At 43.3% G+C, this 25059-nt stretch overlaps 1 protein-coding gene and 1 pseudogene across 4 annotated transcripts in view; both read left to right on the top strand.

Moving 5' to 3' along the window:
- Positions 1-926: 926 nt before the first annotated feature.
- LOC139707370 (dCTP pyrophosphatase 1 pseudogene) lies at positions 927-2205 on the top strand (annotated as a pseudogene).
- Positions 2206-6061: 3856 nt separating this feature from the next.
- The window catches only part of Rhbdl2 (rhomboid like 2), a 51154-nt gene continuing 32156 nt past the window's right edge, over positions 6062-25059 (top strand). For 2 of the 4 annotated variants that reach the window (XM_071617699.1, XM_071617697.1), the window contains exons 1-2: positions 6096-6183; positions 23831-23907. The gene's annotated coding sequence lies outside the window, so the exon portion shown is untranslated. Of the gene's footprint in view, positions 6184-23830; positions 23908-23961; positions 23999-25059 lie in introns of all 4 variants that reach the window. The other 2 variants (XM_071617698.1, XM_027937350.2) reach the window with 2 other exon arrangements.

The raw sequence follows: 25059 nt of genomic DNA, 5'->3' as shown, positions 1-25059 counted from the left end.
ACTTATTTAAATAGGGGATCAAATCCAGGGTTTTGTGCCTACCAGGTAAGCACTCTACCACTGAGCAACAACCTTAGCCAATTTTTGTAAATATTAATATGTTCTTCAAAAGATCTGCTATAGTGTTCTACTTAAGTCCAGTAGATAAAGAACCTTGGTATTGCAACCATTCTATGCTCTCCAGTTTGAGTTCAACAGTTGTTTCATACTTTGTGTCAAATTCTAGGCACAGTTTTATGCATATGAAGATGTAACAGAAGGCTATGTTCTTGAGGAACTCATAATCCCAGGGCAAGTCCTTTGGAAAAGAAAGAGATAAGTTGTGACGGCTGTTAAGACAGTGACAAACTCAGAGTGCCAGAAGGGTGACCTTACTGGGCAGTTCCCTGAATTAGTATCTTTAGTTTTGTTTATAAGAATTGATAAAATAGAGTTTTTCTGTCCCAGTTGCAGGTTTTTAGGTAAGAAACAAATTGGTCCATCCTGGGTCAAATATTTTCCCCTCATCTAATTACTGTGACTATTGCTGACCACACAATACACTGGCAGTATTCAGTCCTGAAGGGTGGTGTGGATAGGGGCAGCTCTCAGAGAAAGGGGCTTGTGGTGAGCTAGAAGGATCCCTGGCCTTGGCCTTTCTAGCACCCAAACTTAACCAATCCTACCACCTCCCTTCTCTTAGTTGCTCATGTCTTTGCCCTGAATCCCACAGAAATATCAGAGGAAATTTAAAGGCTCTCTGGGCTTTATTCGGTGGGCTGGATGGACAGAGATGGTGTGGAAGAAGACTGGTTTGCTTATTCCAAAGAAATATGATCTCCTTGAAATCACAAGTCCAAGGTCAACCTCTGAATTCTGCAAGACTAGTAACACAACTCTGTTAATGTCTCAGAACTAATCTGATTTGTAGGTCCTGATTCACATGAATGAGGTTTATAAGAAAATGCTGTACAGAAGCTTGGCGTGGAGTTCTGTGCAGTGGCGTCTGTAGCGGGTTGCGCAGCAAGTCTAGTGCTGGAGGTGATCCGCAGAGGGATGCTGAGAGAAGGGGTATTGCTGCTGCCACCAGCTCATTCAGCTTCAGCCCGGACAACAGGGGACATCGGGTGTCTCCATGCAGAGTTTGCGGCAGACGGGACTGGGATCAGTTCCACCAGCCTGGGAACCTCCTACTGGCCTTGGTCAGGGAAGTGGGAGAGCTGGTGAAAAACCAGCCTCTACCTCAGAGCAAAGCCTGTCCAAGGAAGGGACATCACCTTTGTCCTTGGAAAAACCCACAGAGCACTCCTAGGCACATTCCCACCCTGCTAAGTTGTTTATCTACAAATAACAGGAGAGATCTGCTGCGCCAGGTGTCCCTGACTCAGTCAGGCTAGGTGGGGATCCATAGCAACCCCCTAGCAGCCACCAATCAGCATGAGACAGGGAAATACCCAGGATGCCAGATGACCCTCCCAGTAGTTTATGGTGCTGGGAAACCATGTAGTTCAGCATGTACACCCCTTTTGGCTTAAACCAATCAGTTCAAATGAATCCCCCTCTTGTAGTAACCAATCACCCCTACCCAACTTGTTCCCGCCAATGAATGTGCTAATCATGTTTTAGTGTTGTTATTTGATTTTCCCACGGTGTGTGATGATTTGCTAAGAGATGCTATGATGTATGTGAAGTCCCTGCCTTCTCCAAAGAATGTATAAAACTGCTGCAAACCCTGGGTTCGGGGCCTCTCAGCGTCACCAGTTGCTGTGTGTGCGCGCGGAGGACCGAGCTAGCTCGCAATAAACACCTCTTTGCTGCTTACATCGATCTTGGGTCTCTGGTGGTCTTTGGGGGGTCCCAAATTTGAGCATAACACTGGCAAAACTCTTTCAGTGGAAGTCTGATGCAGAGCCTGGTCCCAAAGCCTGGCCCCTGAGGGAACAGGCAGCCCTTCAGGAAGAGCTTAGTGATGTCCTCATCTATCTGGTGGCATTAGCAGCCCATTGCCATGTGGATCTGCCCCAAGCAGTGCTCTCCAAAATGGATACCAACCAGCGATGTTACCCTGTTCATCTGTCACGTGGCTCAGCCCGCAAGTATACAGACTTGTCCCATGGGGCCATCTCTGAAGACCAGACTATGGGTCCTGCAGACCTTGACCATGAGTCCTCAAGCCAGCAACATAGAAACATGGGATTAGAACCTGCAACTCAGCATGGCATCTGAGAAGCAGAGGGTGGCCTAGCTACAGAACTTATTATAGTCCTTTCCTAACAAATCAGGACTTAAAGGTCCCATTTCCCAGTTTTCAAGGCCCAAGAGCCTCCAGAAGATAGCCTTCTGGTGTTTTCTCCCCCAATAAAATGGTTTTAATTTCTAGATTCTTCTGAGGTGGCTAGGTAGGCTATCAGTAGCATTGCAGAAGGGCACCAGGAGTGTCTCTGAGCCCAGTCCTCACAGTTCTCTATTTTATCTTCTATCTGCAGGGCAGTGATCCAGTTGTTGGTAAATTCCTACTGGAATTTCATGCAAGTCTCTTCCCACTTCTGGACCTATAGAGGACATCAGAGGCTGTATACGGTGTCAGTTAACAGTTCATATTCAGAACCAAGTTCTCTGGGTTCAGATACTTAGGGGCTGGATGATAGTCATCATTTTTCTTCATCTCTTGTAAAATGAAAATAATAGCCTGGCACATAGTTTAAATAACTGTTAGTTTGTAGTTCTATTTTGCCTTTTCAACTTAAAAGTTTTCAGGGGTCCATCAGGGACACAAATCAGGGCCAGATCTCTGATGTAGAGCAGAAGGAAGCTGCTGCTTCTCATGGGCACCTTCATAAAATTGAAGACCACATATCAATTAGGTCAATTTCTTGTTCTTCCTCTCCAAGTAAATTACATTGTTGAATTTGTACAGTTTATCTGTTGTGTAACCTTGGCACATCACTTTCCTATCTGAAACACCTATGGCCTGCCTCTCACAGAGCAGGGTAATACCAAGAAAAGCACCTTTAAAAAAGAAAGAAAGAAAATGCTGTACAAACTTTAAATGAAAATGTATTAGTTTACAAATTTTCCAACTTTTCCCAGATCTGTTTTGCAAATACTTTTTTGAATAATAATAATAATAATAACGCCAAGTCCTGTTCTGACTGCTGGGTATAGAGAGATAAATAAGTTGTGGGCTTTGCTGTCAAAAGAGGATGTGCATTGGGTGTGGGAAGACATATTTTCTGTCTGAAATCATACAACTTAGGAAGCCAAATCACAATTAGGAAGTTGCTTATTGAGCATGATCCTAACAAGAAAGGTTGGTGGAGAGTTGGAATAGCAATGAGTGGTATGTCTGTGAGCCAGAGATATCTGGATACGAGAGTAGGTGTTGGCATAACCACCTTCCCCAGCACAGTTCTATAACGAGGCCCTGCCAGTGTTTGCCTCCTGATGCTCTTTGCATATCGATGGTTGCTGATAGCCCTTCTGAACAGTCCCTTTCTCTCTCTTTTTTTCTGTATACCTTCTTTCCATAGACATTTTTCATCTCACATAACAGCACAGCCTGTAGTCTGGAAGTGGAATGAGTTGGTGATTTTCACTTTGGGTCTTACCCACATTGTACTGACCTTACTAACACATTACTCAGGACAGGATATCCTCACTCCTTGAGTGTCCCTGAGTCTTTCATTCTTAATTGTGCCACTCCGATTAGGTTCTCAGCATCTCTTTGTGGTCCGGTATCTTGCACAGGTTCCTTTTCTTTCCCCTCTCAGCTGTTTTTTCAAAGTTGGCAAATGCCTTCAAGCTTCCACCCAGCCTCTCTTCCTCTGATCCCTAGTAGGTAATCTTGTCGCTTACTTTAAATTTTATTTTATTTTATTTTTAGAGTACTAGGGGTTGAACCTAGGCGTTCTGAACCACTGAACTACATTTCCAGCCTTTTTAATTTTATTTTGAGACAAGGTTTTGCTAAATTGCTAAGGCTTGCCTCAAACTTGCCTCCTCCTGTCTCAGCCTCCTGAGTAGCTGAGATAATAGGCATGTGCCACTGTGCCTGGCTTCTTGCCGCCTACTTTAGCTAGAAATGGAAGTAGAGTGCAACTTCTTCATATGTAGATATAAGCTCCCTGCCAAAAGCCTCAGCTGTCCATCTCTAGTGCCCCAGGTCATATCCTGGGCTCCCCCTGCAGCCCACTACTGTCCCCGCAGTTCTCATCTACTTTGGTGCCATCTGAGTCTGGGAATAGGAAAGTTGTAGGAGAGAGTGGCTGAGTATTTCTTCTTGTTCCCCTCTGATCCACCAGTGGTCACTTCCCTCTTCAGTGGAAGCCATGTCAGGACCCTTGTCCACAATGCCAGCTCCCAATGGGCTCTGTCTACACTGTTTCTTTTTCTTGTCCCTTTAGACCCAGGGGTGGTAAGGGCTTCCCACTGTTGCTAGTTCCTGGATATTCAACATCTCTTTGTGGCTTCCTTTACCCTTCCCAGATCTCTGTAAATAGTTACTCCATTAACTTTTTTTTTTTTCCGTTTATTGGAATAGACCTTCTTCTTCTTGTTGGGTCCCTGAGTGATACATAATTCGTATGTCTCCCTGGAGAAACTGCTTCCTGAACATCCCCATAGGTGTCCCTGACTCAACAAGTTCAGAACACAATTTATTTTTTCTCAAATTCCCAATCTGCTTTTCCTCTTGACATTCCCACTTTGGTTAACTATAACCTAGTCAATTATTTAAGTTGAAAACCTGGTTTTCATCCCAGACTTCTTACTTATTTTATTTTGTGGGGGAGGGTGTACTAGGGATTGAAGACAGGAGTATTCTACCATGGAGCTACATTCCCAGTCCTTTATATATATGTATTTTTTTTTTTTAATTTTGAGACAGGGTCTCAAGTTGCTTAGTCTGGTCTTGAACTTGGAATCCTCCTGCTTCAGCCTCCAGAGTCGCTTTGATTACAGGTGTGCATCATGGCATGCTGCTGAATTCCTTATTCTTCAAATCCATCAGTGCTACTCCCTAAGCATCCTTTGAATCCATCCCTTCTTTTCACTCCCATCCAGTGCCCTGGGTTAGGCCCACATCATCCATTATCATTGCTTTAACTTTTGTAACAATCCGATTGGTATTCTTACTTCACTTTTGTGTCCCTCAAACCCTTCTTTATGTGGCATTTAAAAATGCAATCCGAGGAGGGGGTGTAGCTCAGGGTAGAGCACTTGCTTGGCATCCACAAAGCCATCACCACACACAAAAAATGCAACCTGAGAATTTGTTTCCTGTGTTTAAAACCTCTCTATGATTCTCTAATACCTAGATGATAAAGTCTGAGCTCTTTAGCAAGGAATACCAGGTCCTTCTGGATCTGACACTCCTCACTCACACTCTGAACTTTTAGTAGTCTATTTTGTATGTTATCTACTCTAAGAACTTTTCCAGAACCCTCCTCCACAGGGGAGTCCTCCTTGGTCCCTGCTGTGCCTCATTCTTTGCCTTCCCAGTAGAGTAGGAGGGCAGCAAACACATTAATCCACCTCTTCATTCTCAGGGCCTGGCACAAGGCAAACCAGTCTCAAAATGCATTGAATGAATAACCAGAAATTGGGTCCGTGTGCCAGGGACCAAGGCACAACAAGGCACAACCTTTGGTGGACAGAGCTCAGGGGGTTTGTGATTAAGCTTTGACTCTGTGTGTGTGTCTCTGTGTGTGTATGTGTGTGTGTGATCAAGTCACCCCAGTCCAGTGCCCAGTACCAGGCCAGGCTTCACACCAGAGAACAACTCAGTGCAGAGTGACAGAGACCACCCATGAGGCCCTCCCCCGAGGGTTGAGAGTGCAAGGCAAGGGGCCAAGACACACAACTGGACTGTGGGACTTGGAGGAGGCGTGGAGAGGGTGCAGCGCCCTGGAGAAGGCACAGGGAGGCGTCACAGGTTCCCTGACACAGATCTAAGCAGGCGGAGGGGGAGGATTCATTCATCCAAAGCCAGCCTGAGGCCCGGCCCAGGCCCGGGAGGGGATTTCCTCAGACTCCCTCCCCCTGGGCTGGGTCCTGGGGAACCTGTCTGGACGGTAGAGGGGTGGGAACTGGGAGAGCCTGGCAGGGCGGGAGCTTGGGGCTGCTGGCAGCCCCGGTGGCCCGGGTCGTCTCAAACTCGGTGACCGGACTGTGCTGCCAGAGACGCCCCTACCTCGGCCACCCGAGGTAAGGTCCTGCCTGGGGCGGTGAGGGAGTCCGGGTGTCCACTGGAGGCGGCGCAGGAAGTCCCTGGACTCTATAGTCCAAGTCTGGCTGGGTGCTCCCTCCTAACCCCGCTTCCGGAGCAGCCTGGAGTGGCCGCTTGGGGTCCTGCAACTTTCGTTTTAAAAGTTGGCAGCAGTTGGGCCAGGAGTCAGGGGACTGTTTCCTCCAGGGACATGAGGATGGGGGAGATGACCAGGTAATGTAATGCCCCTTCCTTGTCCTATTCAATCGCTGGCTTTCTCTCCTTCCATCAGTTCTTCCCAGCATCCCTGAACCCCCAATTTTGGGGAGGAGTGCTGGGGATGAATCTAGGGCCTCAAGCATGCTAGGTGAAGGGTCTACTGCTGAGCACCATCCTCAGTTATAACTCCATTTTTTTTCTACCTTCAACTGAGCAGATTCCCAGCCTTCCCACTCGGCAGACCTCTGCTCCCGCCTGGGCACTGGCGACCACAGGGTCTGCTGTGCTGCTTCCAGCAGGGCAGCTCCCGGGCTTATTTGTTTCCTCCTTCCTGGTCTGAGCATCTGAGGGATTTCACTACCTCATTCATTTATTATTATTCATTTGTTTCTTCCTCCTCTGTGAGTGTGTACTTGGATTCTCTAGGGACCGGGAAACACTATTTCTGCTTCTCCTGGGATTAAGAAAACTGAAATTTACCCATAAACATTTAAAGATCATCTACAAGCTGGTAGGCAGTGTGGCAGGGTAGAAAATTATTTTGGAGTCACAGGGAGACTTGCCATATCCCACAACTCCCACTTACTTCCTGGACCTCAGTTTCCTTGTCTGTAAAATGGTATTTTTACAAAGGTGGCAAGAAACAAAACATGCCAAGTACTAAGGCTGGGCATATCATGGAGCCTGGATAAACATCTGCTCTTTCCTTCTTCTTTGAACCCCTTCCTGCCACACCCCTCATTGGCAACTCCCTTGTCTTAGGCTTGTAAGATACCTGCCACAACCCCTGGCCTTGAAAGCACCTAGGTGGACTTGTAAACACAGAACTGGGCAATGCAGGGAGCTGGTGGAGGAAGAGGGAGGCCAGAAGGTATGGAAATGGCACCGAAGAGGGAAAGCACTGGCAGCTGGTTGGAGGTAAAAACACTGAACCAGGGCTGGGTCCAGACCTTCCTGTGTGTCTGAACTTGCACATTAAATCTTTAAAACCAACTCTGCCTGGCTGCAGGGCAAAGGCTTTGAAATACATTATCTCACAAAATCATAAACCTGTTATGATGTTATCCCAGTTTTTCAGATGAAGAAATGGAGTAACACTGGTTAAGGAATTTATTTACCTAAAGTCACATGGCTAGTAAGTAATGGATCTAGAATTCAGTCTTGTAGATCAGACTCTAAATTCCATGCTCTTTGCCTGACTCTTTCCTGTCTTAAGTTTCTTGGTACTAGAAAGGCTGAAAGTGAGGCCATCATGATCCCTCAACTACTTAAGACACTAGTCTTTTCACTTCCTGTGCATCTTCAGCTTTGGGCTGCCTCAGCCAGGTGGGGAGGAGCACATTCTCTGATTCATTAATTTATCCACTCATTCATTCAATCAAGTGCCTTGTTCATCCCACGAGACTGCAAGGTTCCAAGAGGGTGAGTTCATGTCTGTTAATTCACAGTTATGTTACCAGCACCTTGTATGTCTCTAGGGTAAAACTGTTGGGCGAATCTTTTGTGAATAAATGAAGCTGACAGATATTTATTGATGGATTCCATTGATTGGGATAATAGAGATTCAAAGATAAGTAAGACAAAAGTTCTGTTTGGGGATGTTCACATCTCGTGACAGTTATAATACAAAGAATATACTTTAGACATGAGCAGAGGCTGCTGAGGGGCCTAAGAGGGGCATTTAATTCTACCATGCCTGCTTTCTTTCACATAGTTTCTGCCGGGCCTAGCACAGCACCAGGTATGAGATAGATGCCCACTAAGGCTTTGCAGAGGAGGTGTAAAGGTCAGAGGGGTACTCAGACTTCCCCAGGAGAACAAACTGGGAAGGGAAGATGTTCTAATAGAGGGAGAAGCTTATGAAGAGGCTTAGTGGAAAGTGGGAGCTGGAACTGCTCAGGGTTCAGTAGGCTGGAATATAGGGTGTATTGCAGGGAATGGCAAGAAATGAAAGTGGAAAAATAGGTCTCAGGTCAGGAAGCCTTTGTGAACCTTGTTAATGAACTTGGACTTTATACCAAAGGCCCTGATTTGCATTTCAAAAGTGTGACCAATGCACAGGGTCTAGGTGTTGACAGAGGTTTTCAGGCTAGTGGGGTCTTCTCCTTAATGAGGAAATAAGATTTTCTTTTAGGACCTTGTGATGGTTTGCTCATGAACAGCCTCTTGAGTTGTCCCATGTCCTGGTCAATTAACATTTTGTCCTTAGTTGTACACTGGATCACTGCTAACTGTTCCTTCTAATAAAAGCGCTGAAATTTATGAATAATTTACATTTGTATAACTTGGAGCAGATTCAAAGATGTTCTTCTTGCTAACTTGCAGTCCCATGTGCTTTCTTATGTAAGAGACAGAGTTGTAGATGGGTTGCCAGGAATTCCACCTAGCTCTGCATGTGCCTGGGGAGGGTGTGTGGAATATGCCAGTCATCCTGCAACTGATGGCTTTGAAGGAGCCAGTTTCCAGATCCTCAACCTCCACAGGTACTGCTTCTTAAATGCTTTCTTCTTCTCTGGATTCTTTTAAGTTCTCCTTTCAATTTTGTTCTCATTGTTTCTCTTCTTTGGCTTTTCAAAAAAAGGCACACCTCTATCCATCTTCAATCTTTCTGTGACATATTGTTCAAAAGGACAATTGGAGAAGCTCTGTTCCTGAGAGAGAGCAAGCAAAAGAGTAAAATAAAATAGAAAGGGTCACTCCTCACTACAGACTCATAGTATTTATTTATTCAGTTTAGTTTAATTCAATTTGCAGCACTGGTGATTGAACCCAGGGGTGCTCTATCACTGAGCTACATTCCCAGCCCTTGTTATTTTATTTGGAGATGGGGTTTTACTAAGTTGCCAAAACTGCCCTTGGAATTGTGATCCTCCTGCCCCAGCCTCCTGAGTCATTGAGATTACATGCTGTGCCACCAGGCCCAGCTCATAGTATTTATTTTATTTTAAAATACTTGTTTGATGCTATTTATATGCTAGACACTGTTTGAAGAATTTTACTGAAAAAGAACCAAGTCTATAGATACTTTGATCTTTTTTTTTTTTTTTTTTAAACAGATGAATTTCCTGAGGCATGGAGAGGTTTGGTGAATTGCTTGAAGTCATAGAGCTATTAAGTGATAAAATCAGGATTTGAACTCAGGCACTTTGAACTCCTCTATAATTGGGGCTCTTAACCGTGATGTCTTTCTATTAACCTTAAGTTATTTAGCTCTTTATGTATTGTACAATTAGAGTTGCGATAAGCCTGTTGTCATGGGAATGCAAATGAACACATTTATAAAACTTTTTAAAAAATACTGTGTATTTTCTTACAGATAGAAAAAATCCATCTAATTTGGCTGGTTGGTTTGACAGTGAGGAGTGGCTTTGCCAGCAGGATTATATGGTAGATATTTCCTGTAAACTGAACAAGCTAAATCTGTAGCTCCAAGGTTTGGGTGAAGATATATTTAAAGCATGTCTCTAACAAAGACTATGCCAGAGAACTTGGTCTTGGAACCTATTTTAGCTTGTGAAAAATAATTTTAGTTATTAACTTAAAAATGTGTGACAGGGGCTGGTGGTGTTGCTCAGAGGTAGAGCTCTTGTTTACCATGCATGAGGCCCTGGGTTAGCTACCCAGTTTAAAGAAGGGACATAACATTTTCAAAATACTTATGGGGACTCATAAACAAAAATATGTAAAAAACTTCCAAAGCGCAGCACATGTAGACAGCACTGGCCATGTGTACTTAGTGGGGATAAGGTTCCTGATGAGGTGAGGTCAAGTGGCTTGCTCACAGGAAGGCAGGGGCAGAGTTACAGCAGGAGCCAGGTTTTTCTGGCTCCTACAATGTCAGTGTTCTTTCCATACTCCATATTTCTTTCTTTTCTTTTAATTTTAAATACATTTTTTAGCTGTAGATGTACACAGTACCTTTATTTTATTTATTTATGTGGTGCTGAGGTTCAAACCCAGTGCCTCACACATGCTAGACAAGTGCTCTACTACTGAGCCCCAGCCCCAGCCCCCCATACTCCATATTTCCTCTTTTCTTCCTTTTTTTTCATTTGATGGATAATTCAGCAAACTCTTAGCCCCATTCTGTGCTAGGTGGGGTACGGATGGAATAGAAAAACAAACATTTCTGTCTTTTCTGGAGCCAGTAAAGAATCAGACAATAAATATACCAGATATTTTTAGATATGATAAATGCTGGGTACAAATAAGCAGGAGAATGTGCTGGAGGATGTGGGGGTGGGGGAAGGCGTGTCTGGGGGAGACTTCCTAGGGAGGCACTACTTGTTATGAAGAAGGGTGTGTGTGTGTGTGTGTGTGTTAGAGCGAGAAGGAGGGAGTAGAAAAAGCTACACCAAATGAATGGCAAGAGCAAAGACCCCGAGGCAAGAGTTTGATGTGTTCTAGGAACAGAAAGAATCCCTGTGGCTGCAACTCAGAGTTGTTGGGAGAGAGCAGTAGAAGCTGAACTCAATAAAGGCAGGAGCTGAGGTCAACCTGGGACCTTATCAGTATTTATCCTGAAGACAATGGGTAACCATGGAAGGCTTTTTAAAATTTTTTTTTATTTTTGGCAGTTCTAGGAATAGAACCCAGGGTCTTGTATGTGCTAGGCAAGTGGTCTACCACTGAGCTACACCTCCAGCCCTTTTTATTTTATTTGAAGACCAGCTGGCCTTGAACTTGCAACCCTCCTGTCTCAGTCTTCCAAGCAGATGGGATTATAGGTGAGCACCTTGGGGGCACAGCCCTTATTGAAGGTTTTAAAGGAGAATTAATATACTCTGATTTATGGGGGTTTTTTTGGGGGGAGGAGGGTAAATAGGAGTGGAAATGGAGGTGGAGACTGATTTGGGAGGCTATTTCAGGTAAGATATCTGTAGTCTGATCCCTGGAGGGATCCAAAGATGGTCAAGGTTAATGAAAGGCAGAATGGTATGAAATGTCATTCTGTCTCTGGCTCAGATGAGGGACGTTGGTAGCTATTGCTGTATAATAAACCACTCCAAGATTTAGTGATTGAAAACAATTACCATGTTATTTTGTCTTTTGCTGTTTTCCGCATGGGTAGCTTGGGCTTCCTCATAGCACGGTGGCTTCAGGGTAGCCAACCTTCTTACATGGTGTCAGGCTTCAAGGAGGGAGCTTTCCAAGAGAAGCCACATCTCTTAAGGCGTGGCCCTGGACACACTCTTTCTGCCATGTAGTATTGGCCAAAACCAGTCACAGGGTTGGCCTAGATTGAAAGAAAGTGGAAACAAATCTGATCTTTCAGAGGGAGGAATGGCAAATAATAGGCTCCATTTTTAGTCTGCATGCTAGGCTTATGGAAACTGAGTACTGTAACCACTCAGATGGGGCTGACCCATTTTTTAGTCTAAATCATAGCACATTGTGTTGGAACAATTTATAGGTCTTTATTCCCTACTGAATTTGGGAGCCTGGAGAAATGAAAAGTTTTTTTTTTGTTGTTGTTGTTGTTTTGTTTTTTCCCTATGTGTTTCCAGAGCCCATCTCATATAAGGCATTCAGAGAAAGTGTGTCCAATGAATGTCCACATAAGCATTCAGTGGTTATCAAAACATGGTGTGCAAAAGACTCCCTGGGAAACCTGTTAAAAATGCCTACAGATTCCCAGCATGACCCAAGCCCAGAATCTCTGAATCTTAATCCCAAGGGCAGGATTTTATTCTTTGATGCTCATTAAAAAAAAATTCCCAGAACCAGGTTTAGTGGTACAAGCTTATAATCCCAGTAAATCCAGAAGCTGAGGCAAGAGGATCACAAGTTCAAGGTCAGCTACTTAGCAAGATCCTATCTCAAAATAATAAAAAAAATCTGGGGATGTAGCTCAGTGGTAGAGAGCCCCTGGGATCAACCCCCAGTGCCAATAAAAAAAAAAAAAAATCCCAATGCACAGGTCCCAGCCAAAAAGACTCTGATTCCATTGATCTGGAGTGAGTCCAGATAAATAGGCTCATTGGAGGATTCTGATATGAGGCCAGGGTTAAGAACAATAGCCTGAGGTATAAAACCAAGTATCTTTGCCTAGCCTCCTTGGATGATTCTGAGGTGGTTGATCTGGGACAGGGTGATCAAACACCCTTGGTTTGCCCAGGTCTGACCTGATTTTAGCATCCCAAGAAACTCACAGTCCTGTGCAAACTGGGATGATTGGTCACTATCAATGGATCACTGAAATGTTTAAGAAATATTTCATTGAGGTAGCAAAAGTCTTTTTTGGAGAAAACACCTACAAATTTCTAATAAAAGCAATGATTTTTAATCTCGTTACTTGAGAGATTGAGGTAGTATCATGATGCTCTCAAACAGCCAATTGCTTGAATTAGGGAGGAAATGTCTCAGGGTCAGGATCCCATCCGCCCTGTGTGCTGGTGTGCTAGGTCTTTTGGCTCACTTAGTGTGTCCATTTGGGGGGATTCTTCCAGACTGTATTTCTTAGTGTACATGAGGAAGCTTCTAAAGCTCAATCAATAAGGATGATGATGGGTTGAGGACAGTATAAGATGCAGGAGGGATTTTCCTATGTCTCCTACAGCATTGTGTGTTATTATTACTATTATTAACATTATAATGGGGTACATAAATCTCTGTAATATATGAAACAGTTCTGTGAGAAGGCAGACCATATAGTGGAGAGGCCTAGGATCTGGCCTCTCCTGGATGAGTGGATTTGTTCTCCTGCTGCGCTGTCATGAGATAAGTAATCCTGGGTGCCTGTTTTTGCCTTAGTTGTTCATCTGTAAAGTGGAAATAACAATGATTTTGCCTTCATAGATAAGGCAGATGGGAGGAGCCACCAAAATAAACTAGGGGAAAATGGTCCCTAGACTGGAAAGGGTGAAGTGTTATGATGGTCTTATGGGAAGGACACGAAGAAGCTATTCTGTGTGTGATCAAGGCTCTGGTCCCTCCACCCTGAACTACAGTCAGAGCTGTGGGGGGGGGGGGGGGTCCAAGGAAGAAGCCTTTAAACCATGATGAGCTCTGTTGAGACCTCAGGAAGCAGAGTGGCCCTACCTTAGTTGCCCTCACTGGGGAGGGTATGGGTGCTTTGCCTCAGAAAAACTGTTGAAAGCCTGGGTTTGTGAAGCATTTTTTTGTTTTTAAATCTTTTCCCTATTTATTCCAAATGTGCCTTCAGAGATGGAGCAAAAGGCAAACAACCACAACCACAAGCCCATAATATTGAAAAGCCAGTTTCTGAATTTATGTAGCTAAAAAAGCATCGTTTCAGGCTGTGACCACAGAGAGATTGCTGGACTCCTGGAATTGGGCATAATGATGGTTTGCTGTATGATGAGGGAGGCTGTTAATCTCTGTGGCCCCAAAGCCCAATCTGTGGCCTCTCCAGTTACCCAGGTTGCCTAGCAACGCCACCAAAAGCCTCCCCACCAGGCAGCAACTGGGCACGCCCAGCCAGCCAGCTGCTTGCCTTCTGGGCTCCCGGGCCACATCAAGGCTGGACTCAGCCCAGGGAAGGGGCCCCGCCTGGTACCAATGAATGGGTGGAGCCAGCTGTTTAGAACAACAATCCAGATATTTTAAACCTACTCGTTTCAATGCAGCTAGGAAACAGCACAAACTACTGACCATGAGTGTCTTCCACCAAAGAGGAGTTGTCCTAAGGGTATTGGCCTTGCCAGTGCCCTTCTGGGCCAGGTGAAGGAGGTAAGGTGAGCCTGACTTAGTCTTTCTGGTTCTCAGAACGGCAGATCCTTTTCCTGTCCTGGGTACTTGACTCCATCCAGATCCCTGTGGTAGCAGTAGGGGTTGGGGGATTCCCAGCCCCAGGTGACCTGCCAGTTCTTCAACAGTTTTCCTTTGGGAATTCCCAGAGTTTGGTCTGGGTCTGTCTGTGCAGCCAGACTATGAAGAGAATATGAGGGTGGAGGGAGAGGGATGGGATGGAAATAATCAAAATGCGCAGCAGAACACTTAGGGCTGTGGAGTTAGAAGCATGGGCTCTCCTCACACCCTCCCCTTGCTTGCTGTAGGGCCTCTGGAGCCTGAGTTTCCTTATAAGATGGGGATGTTACTACCCTGCCTCCCAAGGTGGCTGTGAACTATGATGAAGAGGAAGCTCACAGGGTGCATAGTGTGGAAGCTGGCACACAGTGCTCACTACCGTGGCCATCAGGCCACTTGATTCTTACAATTCCCTAAGACGCTGAGCTCTGTTAGGTGAGCTCTGTTACAGCCAGGGAAACTGAGGCCCAGTGACATGAGGACACTGGGAGTAGACGGTAGGCATTCACGGTGCCACACAAGCCGTGCTGTTCCTCAAGGGCAGTCATCACAACACAGTGGCTCTACTGGTCTCCTCTGAGGACTCAGAGAGGACAGGATGGCAGTGGGCCATGCAAATCCAGAGGAAAAGGCGCTTTGCAACAGAAAGTGACACAAGATCTAGTCCATGTGGTGTGGATGTAGTTCCTTCTTCCTTTCCTTTTTCTCTCCATACCTCTTTCCCTCCTCCTTTCCAATAGCATTCTTTTAAATAAACTTTTTTGGGGGGAGAAGGGTAATTTTAGATTTATAGAAAATTTGCAAAGGTAGTGCCGAGTTTCCATATACCCTTTATTCAAATACAAAGTTATTTTTAGTTTTTAATTTTTTTGGTGCTAGGGAGTAAACCCAGGGCCTCATAAATGCTAAGCAAGGGCTCTACCATTGAGCTACATCCCGGCCCACAAATATTTTTTTGAACACCTACTATGTGCCAGGAATGGTGCTGGGCACAAAGAATATAGCAGGGAACAGGTCTCTGCCCTCCATGACAGCATGAGTATAGTATGTGAGCTGGAGTAGACTTGGAGACCCTTATTCTGGTTCTTTATTATTATTTTTTTTGGTACCAAGGATTGAACTCACTGAGCCACACCTCAGACCCTTTTTATTTTTTATTTTGAGACAGACTTGCTAAGTTGCTTCAGACCTTGCTAAGTTGCTGAGTCTGGTCTCCAACTTGAGATCTTCCTGCCTCAGCCTCCTGAGCCACTGGGATTACAGGCATGTACCATCATGACCAGCTCAGTCTGGTTCTTAAAGGGGCTGCTGCCTCCACTTCATCTGGTATACTTATACTTGTCAGAGATCTACTAAATCTATTCAATAACTCTTTGGCAGTGGGTCCTGGGAATCTGCATGAAAACAAGTGCTACAGGGGATTGTAAAGCCTAGTCAGTATCTTGAGAAACTTCTAGTCTAGTGAAGACTATTCACTGTGCAGGTAAGAGAGCTGTGACTCAGAGACAGAAGGAACTTGTCCCTGGTCACAGGAAGTGGCAGAATCTAGATCAGATCACAACTTTCCTGAATCTGTGCAACTTATACTATGTCTCCTAAACACAGAGAAATGAATTTCACTTGTAAGAAAAGACTCCAAGCTATATATACTTAATCCAAGGCCAGTATCATTCTAAATGGAGAACAATTGAAAGCATTCCCTCTGAAAACTGGAACAAGACAATGATGTCCTCTTTCACCACTTCTAGTCAACATCATCCTTGAAACTCTAGCCAGAGCAATTAGATAGAAGAAAGAAATTAAAGGGATACAAATAGGTAAAGAAGAACTCAAACTATCACTATTTGCTGATGACATGATTTTATATGGAGAAGATCTGAAAAATTCCACCAGAAAACTTCTAAAACTAATAAATGAATTCAGCAAAGTAGCAGGATATAAAATCAACACCCCAAAATCAAATGCATTCCTATACATCAGCAATGAATCCACTGAAAGAGAAATTAGGAAAACTACCCCATTCACAATATCCTTAAAAAAATAAAATACCTGGGAATCAATCTAACAAAAGAGGTGAAAGACTTCTACAATAAAAAACTACAGAAAACCAAAGGAAGAAATTGAAGAAAACCCCAGAAAATGGAAAGATCTCCCATGCTCCTGGATAGGCAGAATTAATATTGTCAAAATGGCCACACTGCCAAAAGTGTTATACAGATTTAATGCAATTCCTATTAAAATACTAATGACATTCTTAATAGAAATAAAAAGGCAATCATGAAATTTATTTGAAAAAATAAGAGACCCAGAATAGCTAAAGCAATCCTCAGCAAGAAAAGTGAAGCAGGAGGCATCACAATACCAGACCTTAAACTACACTACAGTCATAGTGCCGCAGTCCGGCTGCAGCAAACTAACCGGGGGGTGACGAATAACTTGTGTACGTTGATACAGCAGGAGTGGAAGCCGTTTATTCCAGGACAGGAGCAGTATTTATACATTCCACACAGCTTATCTAATTAACATAAACTAGATACATCAGTCAACCAATAAGGAATCTCCACACTTAATGGCTCGCTTTTGTTACTTCTCAAACCACTCCCTCTGGCATTTTGCCAGGCACCATCCAGACTTGTTTACGAACTCTAACTTTCCCTGGCTAAATGCCAGGTGTTATTTTGACTTGTTTACAGACTCTAACATTTCCCCCTTTTGTTTAATTTAAATAATGACTATAGTGGTTTTTACACAAACACCACAAATAACCTGCTACAAACAGAAAGGGAGGATACAAAATGCCACAATACCAAGCCACTTGATGGCTCCATGCAAGAAGCCCTTGGAAAAATTATACCAGCAATGACACTGTTAGCAAAGATACCGAGTTACAATTTGTTATAGATTACAGTTTGTTGTCTCAGTCCAGGTAAAGCAGTGTCTCAATAGATTAACTCACAGTCCAGGTAAATCACAGTCCAGGTAAGTTCTGCAGGCAGCTAGCTTAAATCACAGTCCAGGTAAATTCTGCAGGCAACTAGCTTGATCCGAAGTCTCGTCCCTTTCTCAGCTGAAGTCTCGTCTGGTTCTCAGCAAGCAACACTGGAAATTCTTCCACCTTCATCTTCACTGGCACTGGGACGAAGGCAGGAACTCCGGATGGCTAAAGAAAATCCTGTAGTATTCCACTAAGAAAACAACCTTTTGAACAATTTAGTACATTATCTCAAGGTTTTTTTTTACATTTGAAATAGCATTAATAGTGCTCATTACTCATCAGCTTCCAGGTGTGGGAGAACCATTGTAGTTTAGTTATTGGCATTGAAAATGACCAAACATCAGGGACACCAGTAGCATCTTCTGCTGGCTGTAGAGCCTGGGCAGCCCCAGATGGCCCTGGGGAGTGTCCCGGACTCAAACTGCTACTGGGCACAGGGAGCAAGAGCCTGGGAGACTGTGCCTCCAGGTCAGGTCTAGATTTGGGCTCGCGGCAGTGGAAGAGCCAGCTCCCCGGCCAGGAGGCGGGGAAGGGCCAGTCGCCGCTGCCTCTTGGAAAATCCTTGCTGCGCTGTGACCGGCTTGCACACTCGGCAGCTGCCTCTCCGCTTCACGCACCCTCCAGTAACGAAAAGTATTCAGTAATAGCCTTTTGCTGCAACTTTTTTCCTGATAATCCTTCCTCCTCTGATAATCTTTCTTCTTCTGAACTTTCTGTTTCTTTCTGACTAGAGTTCCTGGGCTTCTATCAACACACGCCCTAACTATTCTTGGTTCCACTGGGGTGCCTTCTTCCCTTAGTAATTTACTTCTCACCCCTTCCATATTTTCATCATAAAGACAATACAATACACTGAGACAAAACAAGACACAAACATACTGTATCAATCTTCTCCATTTTCTCGAAATGGTCATTTTTCCTCTCACCCTATCTGCCTAGGGACGAGCAGATTGCTCCCGTCCTATCTATGGACGGGCAGCATTTTTTTTCGTCACTTACCCCCGAGTGTCCCGGGGCTCCCGGTACGGGCCACCATCTGCCGCAGTCCGGCTGCAGCAAACTAACCGGGGGGTGACGAATAACTTGTGTACGTTGATACAGCAGGAGTGGAAGCCGTTTATTCCAGGACAGGAGCAGTATTTATACATTCCACACAGCTTATCTAATTAACATAAACTAGATACATCAGTCAACCAATAAGGAATCTCCACACTTAATGGCTCGCTTTTGTTACTTCTCAAACCACTCCCTCTGGCATTTTGCCAGGCACCATCCAGACTTGTTTACGAACTCTAACTTTCCCTGGCTAAATGCCAGGTGTTATTTTGACTTGTTTACAGACTCTAACACATAGTAACAAAAATGGCATGGGATTGGCTCCAAAATATTCTTGTAGACCAATGGTACGGAATAGAGGACACAGAGACAAACCCACATAAATATGGTTATGATATACTAGACAAAGGTGCCAAAAACATTCCCTGGAGAAAAGATAGCCTGTTCAACAAATGGTGCTGGCAAAACTGGAAATCCATATGTAACAAAATGAAATTAAACCTCTATCTTTCACCTTGCTCAAAAATCAACTCAAAGTAGATTCAAAGATTTAGGCACTAGAACAGAGACCCTGCACCTAATAGAAGAAAAAGTAGGCCCAAATCTTCATCACGTCAGCCTAGGATCTGATTTCCTTAACAAGACTTCTAAAGTACAAGAAGTAAAATCAAGAATCAATAAATGGGATGGATTCCAATAGAAAAGCTGCTTTTCAGCAAAGGAAACAATCAATAATGTGAGGAGAGAGCCTACAAATTGGGAGAAAATCTTTACCACATGCACCTCTGATAAAGCATTAATCTCTAGGATATATAAAGAACTGAAAAAACTTAACACCAAAAAACCCCAAATAACCCAATCAATAAATGGGCTAAGGAACTGAACAGACACCTCACAGAAGAAGAAATACAATTGATCAACAAATATATGAAAAAGTGTTCAACATCTCTAGCAATTAGAGAAATGCAAATCAAAACTACTCTAAGATTTCATCTCACTCCTGAAACCTTATTACAAAATGAAGCAAATGTCAATCATCAAGAATACAGGCAACAATAAATGTTGGTGAGGATATCAGGGAAAAGGCACACTCATACATTGCTGGTGGGCCTGCAAATTGGTACAACCACTATGGAAAGCAGTATGGAGATTCCTTAGAAAACTTGAAATGGAACCACCATTTCACCTAGCTCTGTTTCTACCCAAAAGACTTAAAATCAGCATACCACAGTAATGCAGCCATGTCAATGTTTATAGCAGCTCAATTTACAATAGCTAAACTGTGGAACCAAACTAGGTGTCCTTCAATACATGAATGGATAAAGAAACTTTGGTACATATATATTCAATGGAATATTACTCAGCATAAAGAAGAACGAAATTATGACATTTGCCAGTAGATGGATTGAGTTGGAGAATATCATACTAAGTGAAATAAGCCAATCCCCAAAAACCAAAGGGCGAATGTTTTCTCTAATATGCAGATGCTAATTCATGATAAGGGGGAGGGGCACAAGAGAAGAATAGTGTTACCTGAGATTAGTAAAGGGAAGTGAAGTGAGGGGAGGGGAGGGGATGTGGGGATAGGAAAGATAGTAAAATGAAACAGACATTATTACTTTATGCACATGTGTGACTGCGTGACCAATATGATTCTACAACATGTACACTCAGAAAAATAAGAAATTATATCCCATCTATTTATGATATATCAAAGTGCATAAATGCATTCTACTATCAGGTAAAACTAATTAAAACAAAACAAAACAAAAAAAAAAAAAAAACAACTCCAGATGGAGTTTAGAAGAATGTTCTGACCATTCAGCTAAATCAGTTAGGTTCCTGGTCACAAGGGACTGAAACTGATCCTGACTGATAAAATCAGAAAATGAATTTAATTGAAAGCACATTTGGGTGGGTTAGAGCCTGCAGGAGATGGAAGATGGCTTGGGACTTGAGCAGAAAGAAAGGGCGACAAGGCAGCGAGCACTCCACCCCAGTCCCCTCAGAGACAGTGCAGAGCCTCTGCATGCTCAGTGCTGCTGCCCTTGTCGCAGTCCAGTGGTGTCGGATGCCAGATGCCACACCGACCCCAATGGCAAGGTGTCTGGACACCAGATGCTGCGGCCATTGTTGTAACCACTGAAAAGATTTTCCCCATTCCCAGCTCCATCCTTGACCCTCCTAAGCAAATGTGACTGACTGGTTAAGCTGAGGTCACCAACCAGAGCCCTTCCTGCCTAGGGACCTGGAAATGTGAGTTTTAGGCATTTTAGCTTCTGTAGTGGGATGTGGTCCTTGCTGCCCACCAAGATGAGATGAGGAATTTCCCAAGAAAACTGACCACACGACCACAACCTAAGTGTTATCAAAAGAATAGACTGAGCTGGGCAGGTGGGCACACGCCTGTAATCCCAGCTACTTGGGAGACTGAGGCAGAAGGATGACAAGTTTGAGGCCAGCCTCAGCAACTTAGTGAGACCCTATCTCCCCACCACCACCCCTAAAAGGGCTGGGAATGTAGCTCAGTGGTACAGGGTTTGTCTACCACTTGTGAGGCCCTGGGTTCAATCCCTAGTACCCCCAAAACAAGTAAGAAATAAGTAAATAAAGATTGAAAGTCCTTGACATTTGCAGACTGAACACATACAGTCTGGGTGTTTTATTAACTACCCTCGGAGGCCCATTGTGAATGACTGAGCTGAATGATCGGCTTTGCCCAAGCCAGCCATTTACTGTGCCTGGACAGCTCACGCAACTTCATTATTCTCTACTGGTTATAGCCTGTGTGTGTTATGTATTTTATGTAACTGCAGTGATTGAAATCTTTGTTTCTTGTCTGGGGAGTAGAAAAGACTCATAAAATAAGTCACTTGATAGTGACAGTGGGAGAAATGAAGAGACCTGGGAAAGTGACATCATCATCATCATCATCATCATCATCATCATCATCATCATCATTTTTGCCACCAATAGAAGTTTTGAGTAAAGTGGAGTGGGATATCAAGTTCAGTGATATCTAGGGTCTTGATGTCAATACAGCCACTGTGTGTGTGTGTTACAGACAGAAGTGCTTTGGGGAGTTGCTCTAGTGGGCGTCAGCCAGTGTGGAAACTGCTCTTGAAGAAAAAGCTGAAGCCTTATTACAAGATGAAGAGACACACTGACTTTCTTTTTTCTTCTTTGGGAATTTAGGTGCCAGGTATTAAATATGACTAATGCTCCTCAAACAATAAATTTTTATAAGTAATTTACTTCTACGCTTACAGAGCATTTAGAGACTAAAATAAAACCAAAATTTTTCTGACTATAATTTACAATGTAATTTTGGGAGATACTATGTAATGTATAGTGAATCAGGCCAAAGGTCTTTGAAAAAAAAAATCCCTTGCTAATGTCAAGGGTCTCCTATGGAAATCTCTTTCTACTATTTTGTTTGCTTTTTAAAGATAGACAACCATTTTGAGTAAACAAGCACAGGCCTCCCCCCCCCCCCCCCCCAGGTCTTTGGCCAACATACTGGCTCTGTGATTCTTTTTTTTTTAATTTTTATTTTTTATTATTTTTTTTAGTTGTTGATGGACCTTTATTTTATTTGCTTATTTATATGTGGTGCTAGGAATCAAACTCAGTGCCTCACACATATGAGGCAAGTGCTCTACTGCCGAGCTACAACTCCAGCCCTTTTTTAAAAAAAAAATATTTATTTTTTAGTTTTAGGTTTAGGTTTACACAATATCTTTATTTTACATTTATGTGGTGCTGAGGATGGAACCCAGTGCCTCCTGCATGCTAGGTGAGCACTCTACCACTGAGCCCCCACCCCAGACCCCTGGCTCTGTGATTGTTGACACATTCAGTGCTTATACCAGGCAAGGTCAGGAGGCAGGGGAGTTCTTTCCACCTTGTCTCTTCTTAAGAGAACTTGTCAACCATGAAGGGAAGGGTTTTGGTGTGCAGGAGGGATATGCCCTTTTTAAAGCCAGAAGACTAGAGGCATTCTAACAATCTAGTTTTCCTATTGGCAGGGTGAGAAGATTTCACAGCAGTGCCAACTAGTTTTGATTTGCATGTGTGTGGCCCTGCAACAAAGAGCAGCAGAGCAACTTGCTCAGATAAGAGGTGGGAGGGGCCGCCTAACATCACACCCACGGTAAAGAGTCTTAGTAAGAAAGCACAGTTAGTAAATATCCATTTAATGAGTGACATCGTGACCAAGAGTCACCAAATAAATAATTGGATAGCTGTGGATGCTTTTATATCCTGGTAAGTTGATACTGTGTGTGATCATTGAGAGTCATGCTCTATTCTCTTGGGCCTCCTATAATGCTGGTATAGTGTGCTTTCAGACATTATCCCACTTTGACCTAGAGAGCTCTTGGAGTTCATATGCAGGCCACACCCAAACAAGGACAAAATTAATAACCTTAGATTAGAGTTGGCTTTGTGAGATCCTAGGGAAGGAAACTTTGGACCCAGGAACAGATATCATAGTGAGCAGGTTTCAGTGCAGGATAAGGAGGTGCTACCTAAGAATTAGAAAATGCAACATCAGAAAATGCAACAGCCTCACTGAAGTACATTTATGTCATTTACGAATTTTCATTACTATAAGTAGTTCTTCACTGAACATCCTTGGAATATAGTTTTGTGTGCTTGCTCAGACACATTGCTGGATAGTATTCTAGAAGTTGGCTGTTCAGTTGAAATGTATATGCTTTTTATGTATTGTACAGGCTGCCTAATTGTCTTCCAAAAGGCTGTGTCAATTTGTCCCTCACACCCTGCACTCATTTCCAACAGCCTCGTAAGTATGGGATAGTATCAGTCTTTTGCACTGTTGCCAATCTGATCGGTAATATAGTTAACTATACTGGGAAATTCAGGCGTGGGACAGGAGAGAAACAGGAGTGGGAGGGATGGGGAATGTTAGGAGGAGCACCTGGCAACATCGCAGGCCCAGGTGTTAGGGAGAAGATGAATCAGGGAGAGGCCCCTGTGCCCAAGGAACAAAGGGTCAGCCAGGTAGAGAAGTTGGAGTGTGATCTTGACTGAAAAGAAGTAAAAACCAAAGCTGCAAAATCACTCCCCATGAGCTTGCCTGACACTCTAGCTCCAAGTAGCTGGAACTTTATATCAGATCTCTTTACTGCTCATACCAAGGGACAAAGCAGACACACAACAACTTCTGTCTGGTCCCAGTGGTCAGATACCTTTTCAACACAGGAAATATGTTTAGGTATTTATATGTGTAAAAAGGTAAGCTTGAAGTTGTAATATTTCTGGAAATCTTGAAATCTAAAGTAAAAGAAAAATCTAGAGGAAAATGTAATCTTTATTTTTCTAGCTCCTTTTATGAGTTTAAAGTTATATTGTTAACAATGTGGAATTTTATTTCCTCATGAAGTGATCATGTACAGTATTTAAATTTATAACATGGCTTATTCACACAATGTTAATACTTCCCAATTAAGCTTATTATTTTATTTGTTTTTTTTTGAGGAGAGGGTAATGGTGGTGGTACTGGGACTGACTCCAGAGGCTCTCTACCACTGACCCACATCCCCAGTCATTGATTATTTATTTTTTTTTAAATTTTGATACAGGGTCTCACTAATTTGCCAAGACTGGCCTTGAACTTGCCATCCTCCTGCCTCCGCCTCTGGAGTTGCTGGGAGTACAGGTGTGTGTGCCAATGTACCCTGCTGGGTATTTTATTTTATCTTATTTTTTGCAGTACTGGGAATCAAATCCAGGGACTCACCAAATGCTAGGTAAGTACTCTATCAATAAGCCACATTCCCAGCCTGAACTTATTTTTAAATGTTTTAATATTTACAGTTAAAGGTTGCTGATCTTAAATGCATTCTCTAGTTTTCTCAACTATAAGAAAGGGGTTAAAAACTAGAAATAATTATCAATGTTCAAGAAAAATCAATGAAGTGGCTATAGGTCTACAGATTTAATGTCTGACCCCATGGGAGGGTTGAAGATGCCAGGGAGGGACAAATTCTTTATTTAGAAAAACTGCTGCAGAAAGAGAAAATTAAAAGAATTCTTTTCTCCCTAGAGTCGTTGAATATAACCTACTGTAAATTGGACACTTGCCTAATAAGATTCATTTGGAAATAAATTAAATTTGATCTGATTTCCAATAACTTGCTTTTGAAAACAGGCCCCAGGCTTAGTTCTGTCCATTCCATCCACCCACCCTTCCGTTGCCAATAACTAATAATTATGCAGTGTTTACTATATGCCAGATACTGTTCCAAGTGCTTTACAAGCATTATCTCAAATAGTCTTCCAACAGTGCTATGGGGGTGACTATTATCATCTCCACGTTAAAATGGAATCTAAGGTTTCCCAGTAAGTTAGGTAGAGAATTACCATATGTGCCAGTAATTCCACTTGTAGGTAACTGTCCCAAAGAATTGGAGCAGGTATTCAAATAAAAACGGGTACAAGGATGCTCACAGCAGTTCATTCACAATGGGCAAAAGGTGGAAACAACTCAATGTCCATCAACAGATGTATGGATATTGCGTTATATAGATTTGATACAAAATGTGGCATCAAATCTATATAATGCAATATTATCCACAAAGAGAAAGGAAATTCTGACCCACGTGACAACATAGATAAACCTTGAAAATACGCTAGGTGAAAGAAGTCAGACACAAAGGACCACATATTGTATGACTCCATTTATGTAAAATATCCAGAATAGGTGAATTCATTGAGACAGGAAGCAGATTAGTGGCTGCCAGGGGCTGGGTGAGGAGGGTATGGGGTTTTTGTGTGGGGAGATAAAAAATCTTTGGAATTAGATAGTGGT

Source organism: Marmota flaviventris, chromosome 10, assembly GCF_047511675.1.
Source record: "Marmota flaviventris isolate mMarFla1 chromosome 10, mMarFla1.hap1, whole genome shotgun sequence".
In the NCBI taxonomy this organism is placed as follows: domain Eukaryota; kingdom Metazoa; phylum Chordata; class Mammalia; order Rodentia; family Sciuridae; genus Marmota; species Marmota flaviventris.
Note: the sequence above shows the minus strand (reverse complement) of the source record. Positions and strands in the feature narration are given on the sequence as shown.